General features: G+C 40.7%; 1 non-coding gene and 1 pseudogene across 1 annotated transcript; one reads left to right on the top strand and one right to left on the bottom strand.

The window, feature by feature from the left end:
- Positions 1–5,884: 5,884 nt before the first annotated feature.
- On the bottom strand, positions 5,885–5,995 carry LOC116271922. The gene has a single exon (XR_004180658.1). It is a non-coding gene; the product is annotated as a U5 spliceosomal RNA (small nuclear RNA).
- A 992-nt stretch (positions 5,996–6,987) lies between these two features.
- LOC116272069 lies at positions 6,988–7,088 on the top strand (annotated as a pseudogene).
- Positions 7,089–10,317: the final 3,229 nt, after the last annotated feature.

The raw sequence follows: 10,317 nt of genomic DNA, 5'->3' as shown, positions 1-10,317 counted from the left end.
CCAAGTATAACTTCACCATGCCTGTTTTCTCACCTGGGGAAAGTTCATTTTAGTATCTTCCATGCATGGTAGTTGGAAAGATTGGAGAACATGAACTCATGCTCCCCTAGAGAGCCTGTGCCCTGAGACACTTGTCCACACTGCCTTCTCTCAGTCTATAGATGATCTTATGGCCGCTAACGTCAACCATAATAGTTGAAGCAAATATCTCCACTACACGGAGCTGCCCACCTGCCCACCAGACAGAAGAGTTCCTGTTGCTTCTCACCATGCGTCCCTGGGTTCTGCTGGGTATAAATAACACATTCGTCCTCTTTGACCTCCTGTGTACAATTCCATACTGACCATCCCCCTCTGATAGCAGTCTTTCTTCAGACATGACCAATACTATGTATTAGATGTCAATTTTTTTATTTATGATCTCATTCCAGTCTTGCCTTCCTGAGATTACACTGCAGTCACTTTGGAGAATAGGATGTTTACAGACATGCCCTGAGTTACTTCTGTAGATGACTAATCTCATCATTATGTATGAGGTTTACCAGTTTAACATTCACGGAGAGGGTCTTACAGCAAATCAAAGTGTTGGTTTTTTGGTTGTTGTTTTTTTTTTCTTTGAGACAGAGTCTTGCTCTTGTTGCCCAGGCTGGAGTGCAATGGCACGCTCTCGGCTCAACCTCCACCTCCCAGGTTCAAGCAATCCTCCTGTCTCAGCCTCCCAAGTAGCTGGGATTACAGTCATGTGCCACCACGTCTGGCTAATTTTTGTATTATTAGTAGAGATAGGGTTTCGCCATGTTGGTCAGGCTGGTCTCGAACTCCTGATCTTAGGTGATCTGCCTGCCTCGGCCTCCCAAAGTGCTGGGATTACAGGCATGAGCCACCGCACCTGGTACAAAGTGTTGGATTTTAATTCGGTCCGTTCCCATCTGGGCGATCCTTAACAAGTTACTTAGCCTGTCCAGGTCTCAGTTTGCTCATCTGTTAAATGGGGATAATCCTATACCCTGAAAGGCTGTTGTAAGAATACAATAAAATCATGAAATGTGTGTTCTTTAAAAAACGCATTTTGAATTTGTGCCAGGTGACGTTAAATGCTCCATAAATTTTAGTTTCTTTCCCCAAGTTGTTCTGAGCACCTGAAGTCATTCCTTTATTCCGATAACATTTTGGAATTTTCCAGCACAGTCTTTAAAAAGAGAGAAGAGCTATGAATTTTCTCCCTTTTTCCTTCTTTGTGGGAGGAAAATCTGTTCATCAGTTAAAGTAATATTATTCAATGGTCCACTTCAGACTTAGGTTTTTGGGGGTTTTGTTTTGTTTAGCTTTTCTGTTTTATCTTCCTAAGAGAGTAAAACGCAGTAAAGAGAAAATAAATGGGTATGGGTGAATAGAAAAACAGAGAAGTCAGTAGAAGTTTATAAACTATCAGGAAAATATCATCTAAGCTGTAGGCAACTTTTGACAAGTATAAGAAACTCATGAAAATTTTAATAGATCTGTATTTTATCCTAGAGTTACAGAAACCTTCCAAATGTGTGGCCGTGACCAGACACTACTCTAACAATCTCTCCTTTTCCTTAAGGGAGAGATTAAAGGGAAAAATGACATTTCACACACACTGAACACTCAAAATCAGTTTTTCCCCTCCCTCTTTGTTTACCTTCTCAGTCTCTAGGCTAGCTTTCTAACCCCTGGCAACATCCAAAGGCCTATTTCTTTTTTAAAAGGGTCTGTAATAGCTAAAACAAACTAGATAAGTCTGTTTTTCTCTAGAATTAGCTTTAAAACTGGAGCTAGCTCTTGCTGAGGGAATACAGCTTTCTTGGTACACAGTTTATTTTGAAATAAATGAAGCAATCCTGGATAATAAATTGGCTTTAATTCACTTATTGCACTGAAGGAATGTGAAAATGAGATTGGTAAATTGCTACACTGGTCTTTGAGGAATTTGGGAGAATAGGAGACATGTCAACACACTAGAAAGACAAATATCAAATTTATTTTATTTAAACAGGAAATAAGAAATGGGGAAAAGACAATAGTATTTCTTAAGAACTCTACTGTGGGTCAGGCATGGTAAACCATGGGAGAGGTAGAGGTCATAAATGTCTGGATTTTACCAAAAGGATTTAAGACGCGGCCTCTCCTGATTTCCACGTGTGGAAGTGGAGGCTGGAGACACAGAACGGTGGGACAGGTAGATGGATTCGTAGCTGGGGAAAAACAGTTTCAGGCCAAATGGCTCTAAATCCTAAATGGTCACAGGGAAGGTCCCACAGGGCTCTTTCCTTTGACCTGTCCTCTTCAACATAACGGATGATAGCATCAGGACCTAAAAATGTTCCAAAGGATTGAGACTAATATACCACTGTTATATATCAAGACAAAGTAAAAATAATTTAACTAAACAGAGAGAAAGGAGTACAATATACCAGCAGACGGTGGGCACGGTGGCCCACGCCTATAATCCCAGCACTTTGGGAGGCCGAGGCGGGTGGGTGGATCACTAGGACAGGAGTTCGAGACCAGCCTGACCAACATGGTGAAACCCCATCTCTACTAAAAATACAAAAATTAGCTGGGTGTGGAGGCACATGCCTGTAATCCCAGCTACTTGGGAGGCTGAGGCAGGAGAATCATTTTAACCCAGGAAGCAGAGGTTGCAGTGAGCCGAGATTGTGCCATTGCATCCAGCCTGGACAACTGGGGGGGACTCCGTCTCAAAAAAAAAAAAAAAAGAAAGAAAGAAAGAAAGAAAAAACAAATACAATATACCAGCAGACTAGAGCTATTTGGAACAGAAAAATCGAGCTCATGGAGGAAAAGATGTCACACATTGGACAAGGAAGTAAGAAGGATCTTGAAGACAAGAGAAGACAAAGACAGAGAAAGCCCTCACCCAGAGAGCCGCCAAGGGATGAAGGCAATGGCGCACACGGGCCTCTGTGGCTGTCCCTCATGGCAGCATCTTTAAGGATGTGGCCCAGTTGTACACTGGTACCTTCTAGGGTCTCTCAGCCACCTCAAGAGACCTACTAGCCCAGGCAATTTTGAGAGTAAATGTACATGTATGAGAGAGAAATATACAAATAGCATCTCTATCTGATGATAAGGTGAACTATTTTCTTAGGGTCAGAAATCCACTTCCAACCAGTTCACAATAGATCCTCCTTCCTGCCTAGATCTTTGTCTCTGAGATTGAGTGTTAACAACCACAAAGGCAACAGAGCTAAGCCACGCTAAAATGTGCAATAGGGTAGGGGTGGGGAAGAGGCGGGGAGAGAAACCCCAGGACCCAGCAATCATCTCAAAGCAAAAAGATGTGTCATTTTAGCGGGTCCACCAAGAGAGTGCAACACTTTGTGGGCAGGAGTAGCCTAAGGACCAATAAGCAGGACACATACGGATGCCTCTGAATCTATATAAAGCCCCCACCAGGTGTGTAAGAGTATCGATGGTGTCAGCTTTTTCATTATCAATAACATCTTTTAAAGAGATATTTTCTTTTTACACACTTACTGTTGGAAGTCTCTCATCAGCTTTGTTTTAAATCCACCAATTCAGAGATTATGCCTGTGGGCACATTTTCAATTACACCACTAATCTTGGGAAAGGACCAGACAGGATTAAAATCCTTCCCAGCCTCCAAAAGAGCCCCAGTGACAGCAAAGGTAAGCCTGGGCGGGGGTAGGAATGGGGTGAAAACAAAGGGACATCTGGAACACTACACAAATCCTCGCCTCTTCTGGGTGAGTTTCAAGGTTATTTGGGGAATTTTTTTCTGTCATCAGGCTGTGTCGTTATATTGGCTATAAGTTCATTTAACTTTGCTCTTAGGCAGAACTACATACACATGGCCATGAAGGCCATATAAAGCTGCTTTTCTTACAGTTTCCTACAATGCTTAACGTAACATATACAGGTACTCTGTGTAACCAACAAGTGCTTCAGTGTACTGCAGAGGGCTGCTCTGATGATGTCTGAGATCACCGAGCTGAGGCTGCACACCCAGGTCACACCTAGCCTGGTGATGAGACAAAAAGAAAATCAGTTGTTTCTCTGCACTTCATATTTTCTTTGTGTTTAAATTAGACAGGACGTTAGAAAATACACGGTAAACTCCAAAGTGCCATAGAAATGAAATGTTTTACTATTGCTGCTTTCTACAGTTGATAACATGGTCTTATCCCAATAGCTATGGATCAAATATTGTTATAGTACCAGCCCAGTGACTGCCCACGTTATTCAATTCCCATTACTCTTCCTCCCAAAATTACAAAGCTTTAAAATGGTACCTATAACAGATGTGACGTAGAAAAGAATCAGAGAGGGATTGGGGAAAAAAATTAAAAACTAGCTTGACAAATCTGACATAATCTTAAGCAATCATAAATTCACTGAGCACGTACTAAGTGCCAGACATATTCTAAGCTCTTAACACATTTTATGTCAATTAATTCTTGCAAAACTGAATGAGGTAATGATCATTATCACCTTATTTTTAAGGTAAGATCACTGAGGTTTATAGGAAATAAGTAACACAGCTGGTTAGTGCTAGCTCCAGGACTAGATCCCAGGAAGTCTGGCCTCAGTCCTACCCTATTCTGCACACAATGGGCACTGGCTTTTTATGCGAGAGTCTGGGATAAATGCACATGTCTTAGTGATTGAGAAATGGAGGAGAAAAGTTTATTGACAATGCACCTTATGATCACTTCAAAGACACCTACTTTGTACCCAGCAGGGTTATAAGCATTATACAAACATAATTCATTTCATCTCACAGCAGTGCTATTACTAACCCCCTTCTACAAATGAGGAAAACTGAGGAATCAAGAGGTTAAGTAGCTTGCCCAACCTCACATGGCTAGCAACTGGAAATTTTAAATTAAAACCCAGGCAGTTTTCTCCATAACTATGCTCTGAACACTATATTGCTTCTTAAAACCATGAGAATAGCTGCCAAATACTGTAAAATATGGTTAAATTTAATGGCAGACACTAAAACCAATACAACCTTCTCCAGTTCTTAAGGAGTAATTTTTGTAAGGTCCTTTACTCAGGAGAATGGAGAGTTCAAGCGTGTGTCGGGCTGGGGAGAAGATAGCAGCTATTGGCCAACTATTAATCTGAGCTGTGGTAATGTTAGTTTTTTTATGATAATCTAGGAAGATTTACCATAGGCCAGCTGATGCCTGCCTGGGTGTTCTGCTCAGTTCATTCATAATATGAAGTCATCTCAGAAGCAGCAAGAGGTACAGTAACAGCTGAAAATAGAGTCAATGGCATGGAATATCAACTTGAGAAAATAGCAAAATGCAAAGGAAAAGGTAAAGAAAAATAATGAAAGGGAAGATGATATATACACAAGGCAAACAAAAATATGGAAAATTAGTGTCCCTTGGGAAGAAAAAATAAATAGGAAATCAAACTAAACCTACAAAGAAAAGATCACACAGCTCCCAAAAAACAAATTGAAATATTATGACCAACACCAAGATGTCCTGGTAAAATCACTGAAATCCAAAGAAAAAAAGAATGAATCCTGACTGGTCCTCCGAGAAAACTCAAGTCATGTACAAAGGGCAACATTAAAGCTGGCTTCCAAGGCAATATTCAACACCAAGTAACACTCTCTATACGGTTTGGATGGAAGCGGGGAGCAGGGTGTACTCAAGAATTTTATACCCAGCCAGGTTGCCAGACATTATAAAGACAATAAAAATAATTTAACATGCATAGATTTGGATACTATAACAGCCATAGGCTTTCTTGATAAAAACCTATGGATGGTGAAATCCCAACAAGCAAGCAATAAATCACGACAATGGACTTGGGAAAGGCAAGGCTCTTTTATGAAAGGACTACTGGAGAGTGCTGGATCCTTTTATAAAAAGCTGAAAAATTGGTTTAAGTCTCAGAGTTGTTCCTCTCCATGGAAATCTTTCATAAAAGGCACAAGATTTATATGATCTTAAGAGAAACCAGGATAAACACTGAACAGAATGTCAATGTTATAACAGAGACATAAAATAACAATATAACTAATGAAAAAACTAGTATTTGACATTTGTATAGCACTTCTTGGTTTACCAAAGCCTTTTCCATACAATACCTCATTTCAACCAGTTTTAGAGATGGGAGCCTTAAGGCTCAGAGAAGCAAGATGAAAAGGCACTCTCACAGACTTTTCAACCCAATCTTGACAGTCTTTACACATGCACCGCTGTTGCATAAATTTGGTTTATAACCCCTATTTTATTTTTGGGTTTTTTTTTTTTTTTTTTTTTTGAGAAGGAGTCTGGCTCAGTCGCCTAGGCTGGAATGCAGTGGCGCGATCTCGGCTCACTGCAAGCTCCGCCTCCCGGGTTCATGCCATTCTCCTGCCTCAGCCTCCTGAGTAGCTGGGACTACAGGCACCCACCACCGCGCCCGGCTAATTTTTTGTGTTTTTAGTAGAGATGGGGTTTCACCATTCACAGGATGGTCTCAATCTCCTGACCTTGTGATCCACCCGCCTTGGCCTCCCAAAGTGCTGGGACCACAGCCGTGAGCCACCGCGCCCAGCCGGGTTTTTTTTTTTAACTTTTAAGTTCAGAGGCACATTTATTTAAGTTTGGGGCACACAGGTAAACTTATGTCATGGAGGTTTGTTGTACAAATTATTTCATCACCCAGGTATGAAGCCTAGTACCCATTTAATTATTTTTCCTGGTCCTCTTCCTCCTTCAACTCTTCATTCTTCAATAGGCCCTATTGCCTGTGCATTGTTCCCCTCTACGTGCCCATGTGTTCTCACCATTTAGCTCCCACTAGTAAGTGAGAACATGCAGTGTTTGGTTTTCTGTTCCTGCCTTAGTTTGCTAAGGATAATGGCCTCCAGCTCCATCCAGGTCCCTGTTGTGTTTTTTCATGGCTGCATAGTATTCCATGGTATACATGTACCACATTTTCTCTATCCAGTCTATCACTGATGGGCATTTAGATTGATTCGGCAGCACATATACTAAAATTGGAACAATACAGAGAAGATTAGCATGGATGCTGCACAAGGACTCCATATCTTTGCTGTTGTGAATAGTGCTGCAATGAACATACACATGCATGTGTCTTTATAATAGGAAGATTTATATTCCTTTGGATATATGCCCAGTAATAGAATTGTTGGGGTCAAATGGTATTTCTATCACTAGGTCTTTGAGGAATCACCACACTGTCTTCCACAATGGCTGAACTAATTTACACTCCCGCCAACAGTGTATAAGGGTTTTTTTTCCTCCACAACCACGCCAGCATCTGTTATTTTTACTTTTTAATAATATCCATCTGACTAGTGTTAGATGGTATCTCATTGTGGTTTTGATTTGCACTTCTTTTATGATCAGTGATGTTGAGCTTTTTTCATATGATTGTTGTCTGCATGTATGTCTTCTTTTGAAAAGTGTCTGTTCATGTGTTTTGCCCACTTTTTAATGGGGTTGTTTAGTTTTTTTCTTGTAAATTTGTTTAAGTTCCCTATAGATGCTAGATATTAGACCTTCGTTGGATGCATAGTGGGTAAGAAATTTTCTCCCATTCTATACATTGCCTGTTTATTTTGTTGTTAGTTTTTTCTGCTGTGCAAAAGCTCTTAAGTTAATTAGATCCTATTTGTCAATTTTTGCTTTTGTTGCAATTGCTTTGGCATCTTCATCATGAAATCTTGGCCCATGCCCATGTCCTGAATAGTACTGCCTTGGTTATCTTCCAGAGTTTTTATAGTTTTGATAACTCCTATTTTGTACACCAACATAAAGACACCTAAGGACTTATGTGTTCTCCTAACAATTCCCAGGCATCCCCCTCACTGCAATTCTTCCAAGTCATCCCTGTTAACTCTCCTTTGCTCCCTGACTTCCCCTTCTCAACCAACTTGAGGAACTGCTATCTGATATCAGAACGAGGCCTCCTTCTATAAAAATGATGAACAAGGAGCTCCCTCAAAAGAAAAACTGATAGACACGAGTTACCATTGTGGGAAGACATCAAATAAGGAACATGTGAAGAAACTGGAAGTGTGAGGCCCAAAGAAGGAAAGGCTGAAGAGACACATGAGCGCTGACTTCAGATATGTCAAAGACTGCCATGGGAAATGGCAAATTGTGTGTTGTCTGTCACAGTGGGCAGTGATCTGATCCATGGCCCATCTCTCAAGCTCCCTGGAAAGCCATGTCCCAAACACCAGCCAGTCTCAAACCACTTCATGGTGCTTGTCAATTTAAAAGATACTTTTATTCTTTTTTGGTATCACTATTATCACTGGGATATGAAAATCACTCACCATAATTAGAAGATAACCATACAAATAAAGACAATGACAATAAAACAGCTTTTTGCTGTTGGCCAAAGATTTTGGGACAGAAGTCTGCTGAGCTCTGTCTTTATTACAAAGGGAAATGAGTGTTAGAGAAGGTTAAAGATGCACTAGCAGCAAATTGAGACTTTTGCCTTAGCAGGAGAGTGTGAGTCAATGGTACCCCACGCCATGTCCTTGTGACTCTGAAAATCATCTCTTGGACCACTGTGTTGCACATCCCACACCTGGACAGGAATGGCTGCTGGAGGTGAAAAATGTTCGCAAGCTATCTGTAAAGTTATTCTAGTTTATAACCACAAGAAGGAAGACAAGAGTTCAACAGGAAAACCCATGTTATAATATATAAAGTTTAAGCTAATAAGTACGGTCTGCTGTACTATACAGCATAATGCCTATAGCTAACAAACACGGCATTGTATACTTAAAATTTGCCTAGGGTAGATTTTATGTTATATGCTTTTACCAAAAACAATTAATCATAGTAATAACAAAGAAGAAACTTTGGGAGTTGAGGGACCTGTTTAATGATTGGTTTCACAAGTGGGATTCACAGGTGATTTTCATAAATGTGTTGCAGTTATCCTGAAACTTATCAAGATGTATGCATTAAGTACGTACAGCTTTTCTTTCTTCTTTTCCTTTTTTTTTTTTTTTTTTTTTTTGAGACAGAGTCTTGCTCTGTCGCCCAGGCTGGAGTGTAATAGCGCAATCTCGGCTCACTGCAACCTCCCCGTCCCAGGTTCAAGTAATTCTCCAGCCTGGGCCTCCCAAATAGCTGGTATTATAGGCACCCCCCATCATGCCCGGCTAAGTATGTACAGCTTTTTTATGTCAATAAGACCTCAATAAAGTGGTTTTAAAAAAATAAGTAACATTGGCAACAATGGAAAAAGCATCTTTATAAATGCTAATGATACTTATTTTTTTTAATGTCCTACAATTTACAAAGCACTTTCATTTACATCATTCCACCTAATCTGTTCAAAGTAATGACTATTCTGTCCTTGAGATAATTCAACAGAATCATCACTCAGGACAGATGATAGCCAAAGCCCTTTGCAACACCAGCAGTCTCAAAATGTGGGCTGCTTTACCACCTTGAATTTGAATTGCTAATTTTTAAAAGAAAGGGAATTTTAAATTAAAACTTTAACCTATGGTCAGTAAGAAGGCTGAATTGGATTTACTGAAGTAGAAAGCAATTTGATTTTAACTCAATGAAGATGAAGCACATCCAGGGGAAGTGAACACGGTAATCACTCTGGGTGTGTGTGTTAATATGACAACACATCATAGGAACGAAAGCACCGCCCTGCAGCTTATCAGGAATAGGAGGGCTCAGGAAAGATCACTGAAGGTAAGGAAGTATTTAAGCCCTGAGTCTGCAATTTAAAAAGAGGTAAACTCCAATGAAGTCGGACAGACTGTAAAGCTCAAGTGTGCAAATTAAACTTGTCTTCCTACCTCCCTTGGCAACCTTTGGACTGCCCCAGATTTATCCAAACTGAAAAGAATAAGACCTCTGTGGTCCTCCTGGGTACCTTAAAGTTAACGGAAATAATTTCACCAGTTCCTCCTTCTTTTAAGGGGTAGTAGATCCAAGCTGCTCTGTAAGGACTTCCTTCAGAATACAGGCTCTTGTCTGAAGGGCCAGGCTGTGCAAGGGGATCATAGCAGGGAGGCCAGCTGGTTTACCAGCTTTGAAGGTACCTTGTCTTAGCTACATTGTTTGACTATTCTCCTGAAAATGCATAAACACTTAAACACAAAGTCCAGGAAGCCCAGAGGGTTTGAGGCACTGCCATTTTTAACTGAAAGGGAAAGAACAAGGCCCTGTCTGAGAATTCCTAATCACCTCAGCAGCTTCCTCATCTGCAGCCAGTCCTGACCTCTCCTCTCCAGACTCTGCAGGTTGCCAGTCCTTCTCGGAGCCCATTACGATGGGGTGAAGATGAACA

The sequence above is a fragment of the Papio anubis genome, chromosome 1 (genome assembly GCF_008728515.1).
Source record: "Papio anubis isolate 15944 chromosome 1, Panubis1.0, whole genome shotgun sequence".
In the NCBI taxonomy this organism is placed as follows: Eukaryota; Metazoa; Chordata; class Mammalia; order Primates; family Cercopithecidae; genus Papio; species Papio anubis.
This window is presented reverse-complemented; position numbering and strand designations above follow the sequence as displayed.